Below are 15,331 nucleotides of genomic sequence, written 5' to 3' on the forward strand. Positions count from 1 at the left end.
TTCTCTGAAACAAAAGAAAGCACAGTGTTTTCACCCAATGACAATATATAATGTTATCAAGTCGTAAATTTTTTCAGCAAATGCACCTATTTTCTCCAATTAACGCGTTACTTGCACTAATGCCATGAGTGAATTAGCACGACCGTCTACACGCCTCGATTTTGTTCCCCAGGAAAGTTTCCCCATAGTGTGTGAAATTTGTTACGTGAATTATCGAGATTTCACAAACTATTATGGGCCTATAGAAAGGCTCGTAACTTTTGCCCAAATTCACGGTTTAATCAAGAGTGAACATATTTGCCGGACTTGTAAGAAAAGTGCCTTCTTCACTTGAACAGAAAAAGCCTTTCGGTGCAATAAAAACAAGTAAGGTAAGCTATTGCTGTATATATTTTTATTATTGTATGAAATGTGATTATCGTGTGAAATATGCTGTATGCTGGAGTATTGTCTCTGTTAGCCTAATGGCCGCTCAATTTTTCGGAATTGTCATGAAGTGTGCACGGAAGGTAGTGCCCTTAAGGGGGGGTCGCACGACCGTCTACACGCCTCGATTTTGTTCCCCAGGAAAGTTTCCCATAGTGGTGAAATTTGTTACGTGATTCGAGATTTTCACAAACTATTATGGGCCTATAGAAAGGCTCGTAACTTTTGCCCAAATTCCCGGTTTAATCAAGAGTGAACATATTTGCCCGACTTGTAAGGAAAAGTGCCTTCTTCACTTGAACAAAAAAGCCTTTCGGTGCAATAAAACCTATGTAAGGTAAGCTATTGCTGTATATATTTTTATTATTGTATGAAATGTGATTATCGTGTGAAATATGCTGTATGCTGGAGTATTGTCTCTGTTAGCCTAATGGCCGCTCAAATTTTTCGGAATTGTCCATGAAGTGTGCACGGAAGGTAGTGCCCTAAGGGGGGGTCGCAAGGAAGGGCGAAGCCCCCCCCCCTAGCTAGGCCTAGGTAGGGGTACGGCGCTCTTGGTTAGGTTAGGTGGTTTGTTTGGTTAGGTAGTGCCCTGATTTCCACTTGGAAACATTGTTTGGAAACAATGTTTGGAAACGGTTTCCAACAGTTTGGAAACTGTTTCCGAAAAAATTTATTCCAAACAGTTTAGGAACAGTTTTTAAACTGTTTTGGAAACAGTTTACAATTATTTGTAAACTACTTCCAAACAAAGTTTCCTGTCCACACTTCAGTTGTGGTCATGCCTGTGATGAGGTAGAGGTTGCTGCAGCAGCGTCTGCATTTTACTTGGCACTTTTGATAAAGTCAAGGGAGGTCAAGAAAAAGAGAAAGATATGGGTGAGGAATTTTTTTGAAAAAGGACCCTATGGTGATTTGCTTTTGGCGGAACTGAAATTAGATGGTGGAGGTTTCACCAATTTTGTTCGGATGTGCTCAAGTGACTTTGAACTACTTTTACGGATGGTGGCTCCTGTATATCTCGAAAGGATACAAAATACAGAAAGGCTATTACACCCGACTGAGACTGGCTATTACACTGAGGTATTTGCAAGTGGAGATTCCTTTACGAGCCTCATGTACACCTTCAGGATATCGAAGCAGACCATCTCAGCTGTGGTTCCTGAGGTCTGTGAAGCTTTGATCTCCAGCACTGAAGGTGTATGTTAAGGTAAAATAAGAAAACCAGAAGTATTCACTGTTTTACTCTCTCTCTCTCTCTCTCTCTTCTCTCTCTCTCTCTCTCTCTCTCTCTCTCTCTCTCTCTCTCTCTCTCTTTTACCTTATGGCATTTAAGAACAATATGAAAGGTGTGTTTACTAGAAAAACATTTATGTAGGAATCATATTTTAGTCACAATAATTACTACATGAGTTTGGGGAAGGAGAGCATCTTGGAATAGAGGACTTAGGGCGGTAAAGTACTGTGGGATGCCTTGCGATGTTGGCACAGGAAACCATGAATTCCTTTGTCCTGTATATGAATTTTGTGGGGTGAACTGAGCCGCACCCTCCCCAAAGTACCCCATTTCCAAGTTGAAAATTATTTCATTAATTTTATGCTGTGCTATTGATACCTCGCGCTTACTTCTTCCGCATGCTCTCAGTTTATGGGCAACATTTTCACCGAACACATGATATTCATCCCGTGTAGTGACCTGTTGTGCTAGAGACTTCATCAAGTGAAATGCTTCTTTCACTTCGTCAGCATGGCCTTTTAACTGACGAACGACGGAGTGGGAAAGCGCTCTGAGGTGTTTCAGCTTGATGTGAACTCTCGATTAAGCATCAGTTTCTTGCTCAGATTCAACTTCAGCAACCTGAAAGAGAAGAGAAACCCTTGCAAATATCGTTTTTGTTATTGCTGTTTTTTGTGTAATTGTTTTTGTTGTTATTATTTGTTGCCAGAGTTCCTTCTATTATATTGTTTTTAATATCCTTATTGTCATATTTATTATGCATATTGTTAGAATTATTACTATTCTCAGTATCATTATTTCTACCTATCATTATTATTGCTGTTGTTTGTATTGTGACTTAATGGTGTTAATATACTCATTATTTTCATAATAGTATTAGAGGCTCTTAAGCTAAATATTCCATCCCCATTGGGTACTGTATCATCTAGAGAGAGAGAGAGAGAGAGAGAGAGGAGAGAAGAGAGAGAGAGAGAGAGAGAGAGATTAATCATCAGTCTACCGATGATCATTCTTCTCCTCATCGCAGTATCTTAATTGCAAGGGTATCATATTATGTGTGCATGTGTGTTATTTCACTGACTACGTATATTTCTCCTCAGATGCCTACTACGGAAGAAGAATGGATTGCAGCAGCAAATGGGTTCTCCCACAGATGGAACTTTCCTTTCCACACTGTATTGCTGCACTGGATGGGAAGCACGTTCAAATGCTAGCTCAAAGAATTGTGGAAGCCTTTTCTTTAACTACAAAGGGACACACAGTATTGTACTCATGGCGTGCGTAAATACAGATTACCAGTTTATATATGTAGATGAGGATGTCAAGGCAGAATTTCGGATGAGGTGTTTAAATATACAAGTTTGTATAAGAAAGTAGAGCAGAAGCGGCTCAGGCTACCACCAGACCAGCCACTTGCAGAGGGACACCATTCCTGGGGCCGGATACTCAAAACAACCTTGCCTTACGCAAAGGTGCCTTTTGAAAAAAGGCGCCTTTCCCAACGGCTCGCCCAAGGCGCCTTTCAACGAAGGCGGAATCGTATACACACAGATTTTCAAAGGCGCCTTGGACGTGCCTTTGCACGAAAAGGCTGCCTTTTTGTCAAAGGCGCCTTTGGATAGTCCCAGCCAATCACATCGCCCGTATCATAGCGTGGCTAGAGAATGAGAAACCAATCACGATACAACAGCTAATCAGCTAATTGTTGATGGCAGAGCGATTGAAGAGCGTCACGATGGACCCTGTGGCTAAGAAAGGAAGCAAACCTCCCTAATTTAGCATAGACTAATTGCCATACATACTAGATTGAAGCGAGTTTTGGCTAGGCCTTGGCTTATGTTCTACTGTTAACGTCATGCTAATTATGATATATTCCTAGTAGGCTATAGTTAGGCTACGCAAAAGTATCCTATGATATTGCTTGGAAATGAATGTTTTAGCCTAAGCTGTGATGATATGCCTAGACCTGTGGGTATTGCATAAGTTTGCCAATACCTATGCCTTGCCTAACCAGATCATTTTATTTTTATATATTTTACACAATTCTAAGAGGTTTTCATGTATGGCATTTCTGCCCAAATGAATGTTAACCATTTAATCTTCCCCCCCCTAGGTTAGGTTAGGTTATATAAGTTAGGGAGCTTTTGAAGAATTGCAGTCCCACACGAACATGAGACCTGTTCAAAAGGATAAAAACTGGGGTCCATATTTTTAAAAGGGTCTTATCTACAAGACCATTCTCAACCTAGGCTAACCTGAACCTAACATAACCATGCCTAGTTGTGACTCAAGTATTGTTATGTACTCTATCTATGGTATCTGTCACTTTTTTTTTTTTCCTTTGATGAGGTAGATGAGTGGGAAGTCATTGATAATAATTACACAATTACATTGATGTTTCTTTTCCAGAGTTATTGCAGTAGCTAATTTCTGTATTATAATCTTTTGAGGTGGCCGTGGTCTATCGAGGTTTTTAAGCTCTAGAACTCAGAACCTCAGAGGAAGTTTTGGTAAGATTGGGCCTACTGGAGCAAGAAGCAGTTGAGGTTTTGGCAGATGTTTCTGATATTTTTCAGGATATATTGTCTAATCAAAAGAATTAAATGAAAGTGTAAAAGAATTAAATGGAAATGTAAGGGTAATAGCTGACAGCATGGTACCATGACTGATATGCTAAGAGACTTATGCATAATTTTTTTTTAAAGTGGTAGTACTTTTATATATATCTATACAGTAGTAAAATCTTTTTTTTTTCATACCATGCCTTATATGTTCCTATACCAAGGGTGCCCATAATATGATAAATGTCATATACCTCTTCATTATTGAGATTAGTTTTTTTTTGTAATTTTTTTTTTGTTTAAGAGTAATGTGATAAACTACCTCATTGTCTTATGCTAATCACTCCATTATTTAATGAGGTTTATTTTTTATTTTTCCTCCATTTACTCTTATTATATCGTGCTTCTTGTGATCTCGTGTTATTGTGATAAGTTTAGTACAGCATTTGTTTATTTACAATGCTATTTCATGTTATTTCTCTATTTTGTCTATAAAGCATGGTTTTCTTATTTATAATAGTATAAAAATGATACCTCTGTGATCTCAGTTACCTCTACCTTATTGTAAGTTTTTTATTTTTTTTTATTTACTTTAGTATGTTATTTCTTTCCTGGAGATAATGTACTATGTGATACACTGATATTGCTATTATTAAGGGTCATTCAGTGATACAGTAACCTATTATATCTAGGTAATATGAACATCAATTCATTTATTTCATAACTTATTTGTATCTAGATGGCCTTTATTTCATAATGTGAGCCACTGTATGTAGTACTGTACTTATCTCTGACCACTTTAACCTAAGTTTAATGTGCCTTATGAGTACCATGAGAAGTGATGAGGCAGGAAAATTGCATACTATTTTTCACCTTTGCATATAGTACATAGTATAAAGATATATTTTCTGTATTGAAATTTATTTAACAAGACAACAAACATATTGTTTTTTCTAGCATTGATTATACATGAACATTTTATATATATATGATAACTAAAGGTCAAAACAATCAGATTATAATATAGGAATTTTAGATTGTATATATGAAATCATTTTAAATAATACACAATCCAATAACTTTAAATCTAACGTCTGCGAGGAATATCACACTATTACAAAGTAATTAGAGTAACTTGCAAAATAAAAACTATGTATAATGGCGTTCATTGACGTATACAATAGGTAGAGACCTCCTCTTCTTACTTGTTGTCAATCCCAAAGTTGCCTTTCCCACCTCAAAGGCTGCTCTAACCAGCCCTAGCTCAAAGGCTCTCACGGCGCCATATTTCCAAAATGGCGGGCCGCACTCGGTGTTTTGAGTATGAGCCTTTCGAGTAACGGCCGACTGGAACGGCGCCTTTGCCACAAAGGCGCCTTTGGAAGTTTTGAGTATGCGGCCCCTGTGCCATACATGTTTGTTGGAGATGTCGCCTTTGCTTTATCACGTTACTTACTGAAACCATTTCCAGGAAATCTGATAGGTCTTCCCCTGAGAGGTCTTTAATTACAGATTGTGTAGGCCTCGGAAGATAGTAGGTAAATGCTTTTGGATTCTAGCATCTAAGTTCAGAGTGTTTCTAAAAACCTATTGCATTACACCCAGACAAGGTAGAGAGTGTTACTCTAACATACATATATTTGCATAATTTTCTACGCAGGAATGTGAAGTCGAGAAATGTTATTCACCACCCGGTACGTTTGACTCGGAAAAATGTGGATAATGCCAGTATAACTGCAGGATCATGGAGAGCAGCAGTGAATGAAGGTGAAGGATTCATTGATTTTGCAAATATACCACGAAGGAGTACTGTGGATGCACGGGACATAAGGAAGGAGTTTCGATTATTTCTTTCTCACCGGAAGGAAGTGTTCCTTGGCAGGGTAATTATGCGTAGGGCATGTTAGGTTAAAAAGGCTGGCTGTTAATGTACCTGTAGATGTCTGCTGAGCATTGATAAGATTAAATTGTATACATAAATGACACCTATTTTTTACCTACTTTTGCAACAGTTATTATGTTAGAATGATAATACTAATAAACAGATATTATGTTATGGTAATATACTACTAATAATATCAGCGTACCTATCTCTACATAAATGAGATCTATTTTTTACCTGATTTATTTAAGTTATGTTACGGTAATAATACTAATAGGAGTTATTAAGTTTATGGTAATTGTAACATCACCTTACCTCTCTCTCGGAGAGTCTGTTGACCGGCTTCCTCTGGATTCTTGGTGCCTGCAGCAAAACAGGAGTGGTCGTTACCAAACCTTGAGCACTTTTTTGGGGAACTTCCACTTCTTTTCAGAGAAGTCAGTTTCACATGTTCCCTCCTGAATTGTACTTTGATGGCTTTTATCTTCTTTTCTGTATCACTTAGTTATAGAAAGTTTATCAGCTATCCCAGTCAAGGCATCCATTGTTAGAATTATCTAACTCAAATCAATTATAAGGCAAGTCTTTATATTTCAACTTACCTGCTCCTTCTTCCAGAACAATTTCTTCTTAACTTCGAATTTTAAATCCTTAATTCACTCTTTATGCAGAAAGAGAACACCCGTTCTTCTGTCCGACAAGTACCAAAAGACTCTTCTCCTTGTCGGATCAAAAACTGTCACAACTCCGTTTTCTTTCACTTTATCCGAAACTCTCGAACAACGTTGAAATATAAGACGGGACGCAAAACTGTTTCCTTATAAGGAATACATTTAACATTAAATTAATTATTTCAATTAGAATACAAAAGGGGAAAGTTAAGAATTTACATTTAATATTAATAAACGGCAATCATTCAGTTTACTTTCCGTCCATAAACGAACACCAGAAACTGGGGACAAAAAGTATGAAACAAACGAACTAGTCAATTCGACTATTCTCCCACGAATGAAATTACCATTCTCCAATCAACTATTTCTTTATCTTCCCCAACCAACAAAAACAAAGAAAAGTGGTTACACAAAAGAACCATTTTGACAGATTAACTCGACAACAAAAGACAACTTTTTATAAAACAAAACAAAACAAACCATTGTTTACAATCTACCATCCCGAGCTAAACTACTATTAGTTTCTGGAGGCAAGAGCAGTACTACGGGTAGGCCTAGTAGATGTTTCATTGGGCAAAGATGTTCCAGTGTCAGGTATTTCATCTGTCTCCAACTCACTAATATTTTCTTCTTGTTCTTCAATTTGAACATATAAATTAGGATCATTAAGCTCAGAATATAATTCTAAAGGTATTAAAAAAACTAACATTAATTTCACTTTCCCTTTTATCAGGCTTTAAACAATATGAACAGTACGTACAACACCTTTGTATCACTGAATGTTTCAAACAATTCTAACCAATGGCCAATAAGTTCTAGATTTGGAAGGTAATTTAAAGAGAGCAATTTCCCTTTTTTTCCCATTTTCTTGGAGGATAAAAAGAAGATCTATCCTTTTCTTTTAAACTTACTAAATATTCAGAAAGCCCCCACCTTTCCTTAAAGCTTTCATAAAGTCCATCCTTTGTTTCCAAAGTACGAGCAAGGAGAGAGAATACTCATCCTCCTCATCATACTCCCATCAGGAACTTGTTCAGAATCACCAAACATTAATGAAGGAATAAATCTGCCAACCAAGAAATGATTAGGAGAAATTATATCTATCTCATTTTCACAGATCTATAAGTTAAAGGCCTATTATTCAAAATTTTCTGAATTTCAGAGAGGAAAGTGACAAATTCAGAAAATGAAGGAGTAAATCTACCAAGAGTTTTAAAAAAAAGGCAATGCTTAATTGTTTTAATTAATCTTTCCCAAGCAGCACCCGTACCACTCTGCGTACACAGGGATAGTCTTCTGAGAAATTGAAGCGACCCTAAACTTCTCCTCAAACTCAGAAGTAAGTAACTGTTCAATTATATTACCAGCCTGAACAAAGTACTTGGCATCATCTGAATAAACAGCAACAGGAACACCAAACCTATTAGAAAATCTAATGAAAGCTAATATAAATTCCGAGGTTGACATAGACTGGACAACTTCCAAATGTATTGCTCTTGTATTGAAACAAGTGAAAATTTTTCTCCATTTTTCTCCCTCACCATAAGTGGCCTGTATAATCCACACCCAGTATGAGCAAAAGGCAAACTCAAATAACCCTGGAAGAAGGAAGCGAAGAAGGAGAAGGTTGCTTCACTGAGCTAGCATTATAACGCTTGCATACAATACAATCCTTAAGGACAGACAAAACTGCTTGCCTAGCCTTCACAATCCACAAACCATGCATGCGCAAAAAACTAAGAGTGGATTGCAAAACCCATATGCATAGACTTACAATGGGCATAATAAATCAACAACTGGGTCAAATGATGCTTCTTATCCACAAGAATAGGATTGACAATATCAAATTTTAAAGTAATGTTTTTGTCAATCCGACCTTTAGTTCGCATTATACCATTATCATCCAGAAACAAATTAAACTGTCTAACTAAAGGTGGAACTTCAACTAAACAATTTCTACTCTTTAGATAAGATAATTCAAAAGGAAAAGCTTCCTCTTGCATTAACCTTAGAAGTAATTAGAAGCTGCCTCAACAGGGTCAGCTTGAATTTTCCTAAACTTATATACAACAGTAAATACCTTAGAAACTACACTTATAAGTTCTTGAAAAACTAGAAAAATTACTAATATTTACAAGAGGTTCCTTTTTAGGAAACATTACAGGAGAAATAAGTCACCTTCACTATTATCAGGAATACAACCCAAAAGAACCCTTATGGCCATCGTCAGGAGAATTCAACCAAGAAGGCCCTTTGATCCAAAGACTGAAATTTTCAAGAAAATGCTTACAAGTACAAGGTTAGTAAAAGTAAATCAGCCTGTTTGCTAGAGGAAGGAATATAAGCTAATGAAACTCTACAAATCTATCAGAAATCCTATCTAACAGATTAGAAATTTCCTTCAACCTATTATTCACAATGTGTTTCTCTTAGGAGCCCTATTAGTGCGAATCCAACTAAGAACTACTTGGCTATCTATAAAAAAGAGTTATGCTTTCAATTTTAGTACAATTTAATAGATTATTTTCAAAAATAGTATCAAAACACTTCAAAGCTAATTGAGCGGCCAAAAGTTCTAAGTCGGGAGAGTTTTCTCCTTAATAGGGCTACCTTAATCTTAGCAAATATCAGGGAACTATGTCCACCTTGCACAGCATACAATAGCACAACCATAAGCTTCCTTCGAAGCATCTGCAAACAAAAACAGTTTGATAGGAGCATTAGTTTTATAGTTTTTTGTCTGGAAAAAGAAGCTTGACTAACCTCACTGTAAGAACTGCAAAATTTACTCCATAAGTTAGCAATTTCAGCAATTGCTGTTTCATCCCAGTTCAAAACTTGCCGGCACAACTTACGAATAATAAGCTTGCTCTGCAGCATTATAGGTGAAAATATGCGATAGGGTCAAAGACAGAAGACAAAGCTGACAAAATCTGACGCCTTGAGGAAGCACCCTTGTTCAATTGCTTAACCTTAATTGTAAGGTATCCTGGTTAGAGTCATAAATATATCCTAAAATCTTCATTTCAGAAGAAGCTACTTTTTCATCTTCATCAAGAGTAGATAACAAAGCAGGACAATTAGAACCCCACTCCCGTAAAGGCAACCCCCCTGAATTCATAATTCCTTAATAGAATTTATAATAAATGGCGACTGGGCTCCCTGATTAGAAGACAGCACCAAGTTATCCATATAAAATTTGTCTTTATCGAGAAGCTACTTCATTCCCTCTATAACTAGACCAAATGATGTTGAATAATATAATTCAATATAAAAGGAGAACTTACAAATCCAAAAAATTATGGTATAACTATAAGCAACAAACTTCCCATTTATCTTTCTAAAGAAACAAAATCTATTTCGACCAGACTCTAAAGATAACCTGACTTGGAGAAAAGCCTTCACTATATAAGCTACAACTACATAATCATTATTCCTGAAATACAAAACTAATGACAACAAGTTGTTCATCAAATCAATACCAGGAAAAGCGGCTTCATTTAATAAGGAGCTTTTCCCCCTTTAAACTACAATGGAATACAGGACGGATTTTAGTGGTGGCATTTTCATCATTTCTTATGACAGGACGATGAGGAATGAATACTTGGCCTGCAGCTCTATTGTTAACAGGCTCAATAATGCCAAATCTCCTCCTGTCTATCAAAAACTTCCTCATATTTAGAGGATATATTCTGATCTTCTAATTTAGAGTAAATCCGCTCAGCAACTGTCAATGAAATCTTTAAATTGTTAGGGACTTTTTCAACTAAATCCTTTTTTTTTCCATGGTAACTGAACGTGATAGTGTCCTTCATGAAAAGAAATTGATTTAGCAAATTCAGCAACTTGTTGGTCTTCATAAGGAAGGGAATTTTCATCTTTAATCCCAATCGATTCCAAGTTATAGAAATTGTCGAGTCCATACTCGACACAAGAATCAGGAAAGATATCATTCAATGGATCGAACTTATAGCCTACTGGATTAACTGCAAAATTTACTAATAATTTATGTTTTCCAAGTTGCTTAGGAGGAACAAATTCCAGAAGTCTAATCTTATAGGCTCAGAAGTCTGTTTAATCTCCAATTAAGGGAAGAATTATAAAAAAAACTCTAGATTCTCTGTTACATTCAGGTACATATTTTAATCTCTTATTAGGAATAAATCTAACAGATTCAGCTCTACCATTACCTCTTGATCTATTTTCCAAGATTTTATTACTATCAATTATAGAACAAGACTCTACCTCTCTTATTGGTTTATCTCTAACACAAGGTTCATAAGAATCAATTCTCTCATAAAAAAGCTTCCTTTGTGAAGGATGAACAAAATTGACTACTGTACCAAATGGAATAACCCCATTGGCCAACTTAATTACTCTAACCTTAATATTAAATAACTCTACAGAGTCTAAATCTAACTGACTAAATTCCTGAAGGATATCATTCCCTAGGATACCTAATATATTTACAATTTCAGAAAACCTTCCTGGGTAATTATTACATACAGAATAACCTGCAGATTCCAAATTTTGAACTACAGAAGCAACATAGGAATTTGGAGGGAAAGATTAAAATTTTCCAATGCAAAAAAAAGACAACTAGACTTTTTCAAGGCATTGTTAAATCAGCTACCAAATGAAATCCCTCACTAACTCTAGCTGGCAACCCAAAAGAAGAAACTAACCTAGATAAAGGAGCACACAATAATCTCCTAATTTACAATCAACATTTTGTTTATTAATAACACTAAACTGGGCTCCAGTGTCTAATAGAAAACAACATTTGACGATTTCCTACCCCTACCAAACTTTGAGTGTAATAAAGGGAACAAATATTTCAGACCCTGATTGACAACTTAATACTTTTTTACCAAAATCCTTAATAGCATGAGGACACATTGCTCCATGATGTTCAGATTTTTTTATTGCAAGAAAAACATTTATAGGTAACAATGATTTATTTCCCGGACATTCCCGAGACCCTATGCCTATCACTCTAGCATTTAATGCATAAAGTTAGTTCTTCATCTCTATTCTCCTAGCTTACAAAGTATCAAACCTAGTACATTTAGAAGAGTTATGACCTGTTTCTTTACAAAATTTACATCTACCAGAAGATAAAGGTTTACTGGTAAATTGAACTTTTTATTAGAGACATTACTAGCAGTACATTTATTACTATCTTAGATGTTGGAAATTACGGTCTTTACCTTCATATTTAACTTTAGGTTTTGCACCAAATTTTTCATTATGACCTAAACTAAGGCGTGCAATAATACTCTGATAATTATCTAACAACTGGTTTAAAATTAGGATAAGAAGATCCTGTAGTTCTAGAGAGTTCTATCAAAAAATTTCTAGGAAGTTTCCTATTTACAATTTTGCTAATCAGCAATAGAGCAGCCGAATCAACTTCAATCAGATCTATACCAAGTCCTTTCAAGTTAATGAATTTATTATTCAAAGATCTAACCAAAGATTCTACTTCACTAAGAGATTTTACTTCAGAAGTGTTCAAAACTTCACCTATTACGTATCAATTATGTTGTCTTCATACAGAAAATTAAGATCTAATTGCTTAAAAGCCAAACCAAAGCCCTCATCATTTACTGTAATGTTTCTACTATACTTAACGCTTCACCTAACAAATAACCCTTTAAATAAATAAACCTTTGAGCATTAGTTCAGTTAGGCATGCCAGCCAAAGCATTATTAAAAGCCTTCTTAAAGTTAAAATAGGCAAATGGTGGATTAACTGCATTGTTTTCAAACTTCTGAATTTGAATAGGAGGGAGAGGTAATTTTACAATTTTACTAGAACCATTTTGAGGAGTATTTCTTACCGTCCAAACCAAATTACCAAATTTTACTCTAAATTCTGACAGAGTTTTTCTGTATTTCATAATGATAATCTCTTGCTGCTTGCATAATACTATCTAGTTCATCTTCAGCAGCAATTTCACAAATGCTTGCATCAAAATTCTCAACTATTACTAAATTAGCATCAATTTTTATGAATAAATTCTTGTAACAAATGACTATTAATTTGATCGTCCTTTAAAGAGTCAACCTTCTTAACATCAAGAGTTATTAAACCCTTAACATAGGCCCTCTTTTTAATTAACTTTTTTATTTCAGAATCAGTCATCTTGAACAAAGCTATTAACCAATACTAATTACCCAAAGAAAAAATCTAAACTTAACTTAAGTCAATGCAAAGCAAGTTATCATCAATTACTTCCTAATGAAAAAAATACAAGCCTACTATGCTAACAACTAAAAACTTAGGCTAGCCTACCTCAAACTTTATCATATAATTTAGATTACACTTTACATCAGCTAGCTAATCAACAGGTTATTTTAATGAAAAGGTTACTAACTTAACCTAAACTAACTTAATCTAAACTTAAATTAATACAAGTATAAATAAGGACCAATACTGCTCCTTTCCTTATAAGGAATAACAACAGTATACTAAAAATCCTAACATTACATTACCCAGATGAGCCAAGAGAAAAAAAATATATACTTGACACTAGAACAGCTTAAACTAACTTAAACCTAGGCCTTTGCTCATACTAAAAGTCAGCCATTCTCCGAGCACTTCACATTTCCATCAATATTGAGGTGTACTCCATCCCTGGCATTAAGGCGTGGGTCGGAAAATCCCTTAACCCCTTTCATTAGAAACAAACTATCCTTGCCCTTCCATTTATTCAACCACTTATTGAATTTATAGATTTTTGCCTTGAAATCCTGCCGCAACACATCAAAACTTTCACAGTGGTTAAAAAAGAATCTATCCTCTATTTTGGCAAAAATTAGTTAGCATCAGGACACAACCTTTTTCAGTAATCAGCCAAGGCCTCACAACAGTGCTCTACTTTCCATACCTCTGCAGTACTGTGGATAGCAATCCAAATCATTGCTGCCCAAGAACACAAAGATGCGACTAGGCCTAGACCTCCTAGGGTTAGCGAAATACCTCTCTACTTCATCCTTGATGTTTTCAAAGGTTGCGCCCCCTTTACAGATGTAATAAATCCGTCACATTCTCTTAAGCATAACTCGGACAACCTCCGCACCCAGCTATGCCCAATAACAAGTGTCATAGCCAAAGAAAAACTAAACAAACGAGATGAAAAGTAACTGAAATCTTACGAAGTAAAAAAAGCTTAAAATTCGAATATGTTATAATTATCTAACTCAAATCAATTTAAGGTAAGTCTTTATATTTCAACTTACCAGCACCATTTTCCAGAACAATTTCTTCTTAACTTCAAATTTTAAATCCTTAATTCACTCTTTACGGCAGAAAAAACACCCGTTCTTCTGTCCGACAGGTACCAAAAGACTCTTCTCCTTGTCGGATCAAAAACTGTCAACAACTCCGTTTTCTTTCACTTTGTCGGAAACTCTCGAACAACGTTGAAATATAAAGACGGGAAAGCAAAACTGTTTCCTTATAAGGATTACATTTAACATTAAATTAATTAATCAATTAGAATACAAAAAGGGGAAAGTTAGAATTTACATTTAATATTAATAAACGGCAATCATTCAGTTTACTTTCCGTCCATAAACGAACACAAGAAATGGGGACAAAAAGTATGAAACAAACGAACTAGTCAATTCGACTATTCTCCCACGAATGAAATTGCCATTCTCCAATCAACTATTTCTATACCATCTTTTTAATTCAATTTTTGTAAATCCACATTTGTTACATCCCACAATGTTGGGGATGAATGCAGCAATTCAATTAGTTCTAGAGTTTTCTCGGCAGACCACATGGTGTTATCACTGCAAGTCTCTAGTATTTACTAATTCATCGTCGCCTCGGCCCCGCGTGCACACACACACACACGTGCGCAGTGTTTCCCATTCTGGATGGGAAACAGTAATTCGTGAAATGATGTTTGGAAATGGTTTGGAAACACTTTCCAAATTGTTTGAAAACAGTTTGTAAGCAGTTTGGAAACATTGTTTGCATACAGTTTGGAAACCGTTTCCAAACATTGTTTCCAAACTATGTTTCCAAGTGTGTACAAGGCTTTAGTTATAAGGACATTTCAGCCCATTACTCAGGGCATTATGAAAGGTTGGTAATATACTGTCAAGATCCACGGCAGTGGCATACTTAAATCCACTTCCACGACCCCAACGACGAGGCCTCCATGCTTTGTGAAAGCGGCTGCTGAACTCTATCCTCCACCCCTTTAAGGTAAGGTTTCTAATCTTTATGTACTTTATTATATTGTGTTTTAGTGTTCCAATGGTTTAGTATTTTTGATGTCGGTGATATTTATTTGGAATTATTTACCACCATATCCCAAGCTGGCTTTACCAACTCGTACCTCTGCCTTTACCAGACATAAGGCTCCCTGTTAGTACTTATCCCACACCCCCTACCAGCATTCAAAGAAGATTGTTCAGTCGAAGTACCACTATGGCAATTGACGTTTTCCATGTTATTTTGCTTACTTTACAAGAGTTTAAGGTAATATTTTTCCGGTCAACTGTAACTAACCTGTTATTTACCTTTGAACTCTGT

General features: G+C 35.8%; 1 pseudogene; it reads right to left on the reverse strand.

Annotated features, from left to right (window-relative positions):
* Nucleotides 1–1,807: 1,807 nt before the first annotated feature.
* LOC135212418 (uncharacterized) lies at nucleotides 1,808–14,570 on the reverse strand (annotated as a pseudogene).
* Nucleotides 14,571–15,331: the final 761 nt, after the last annotated feature.

This window comes from Macrobrachium nipponense, chromosome 41 (assembly GCF_015104395.2).
Source record: "Macrobrachium nipponense isolate FS-2020 chromosome 41, ASM1510439v2, whole genome shotgun sequence".
Taxonomy (NCBI): Eukaryota; Metazoa; Arthropoda; class Malacostraca; order Decapoda; family Palaemonidae; genus Macrobrachium; species Macrobrachium nipponense.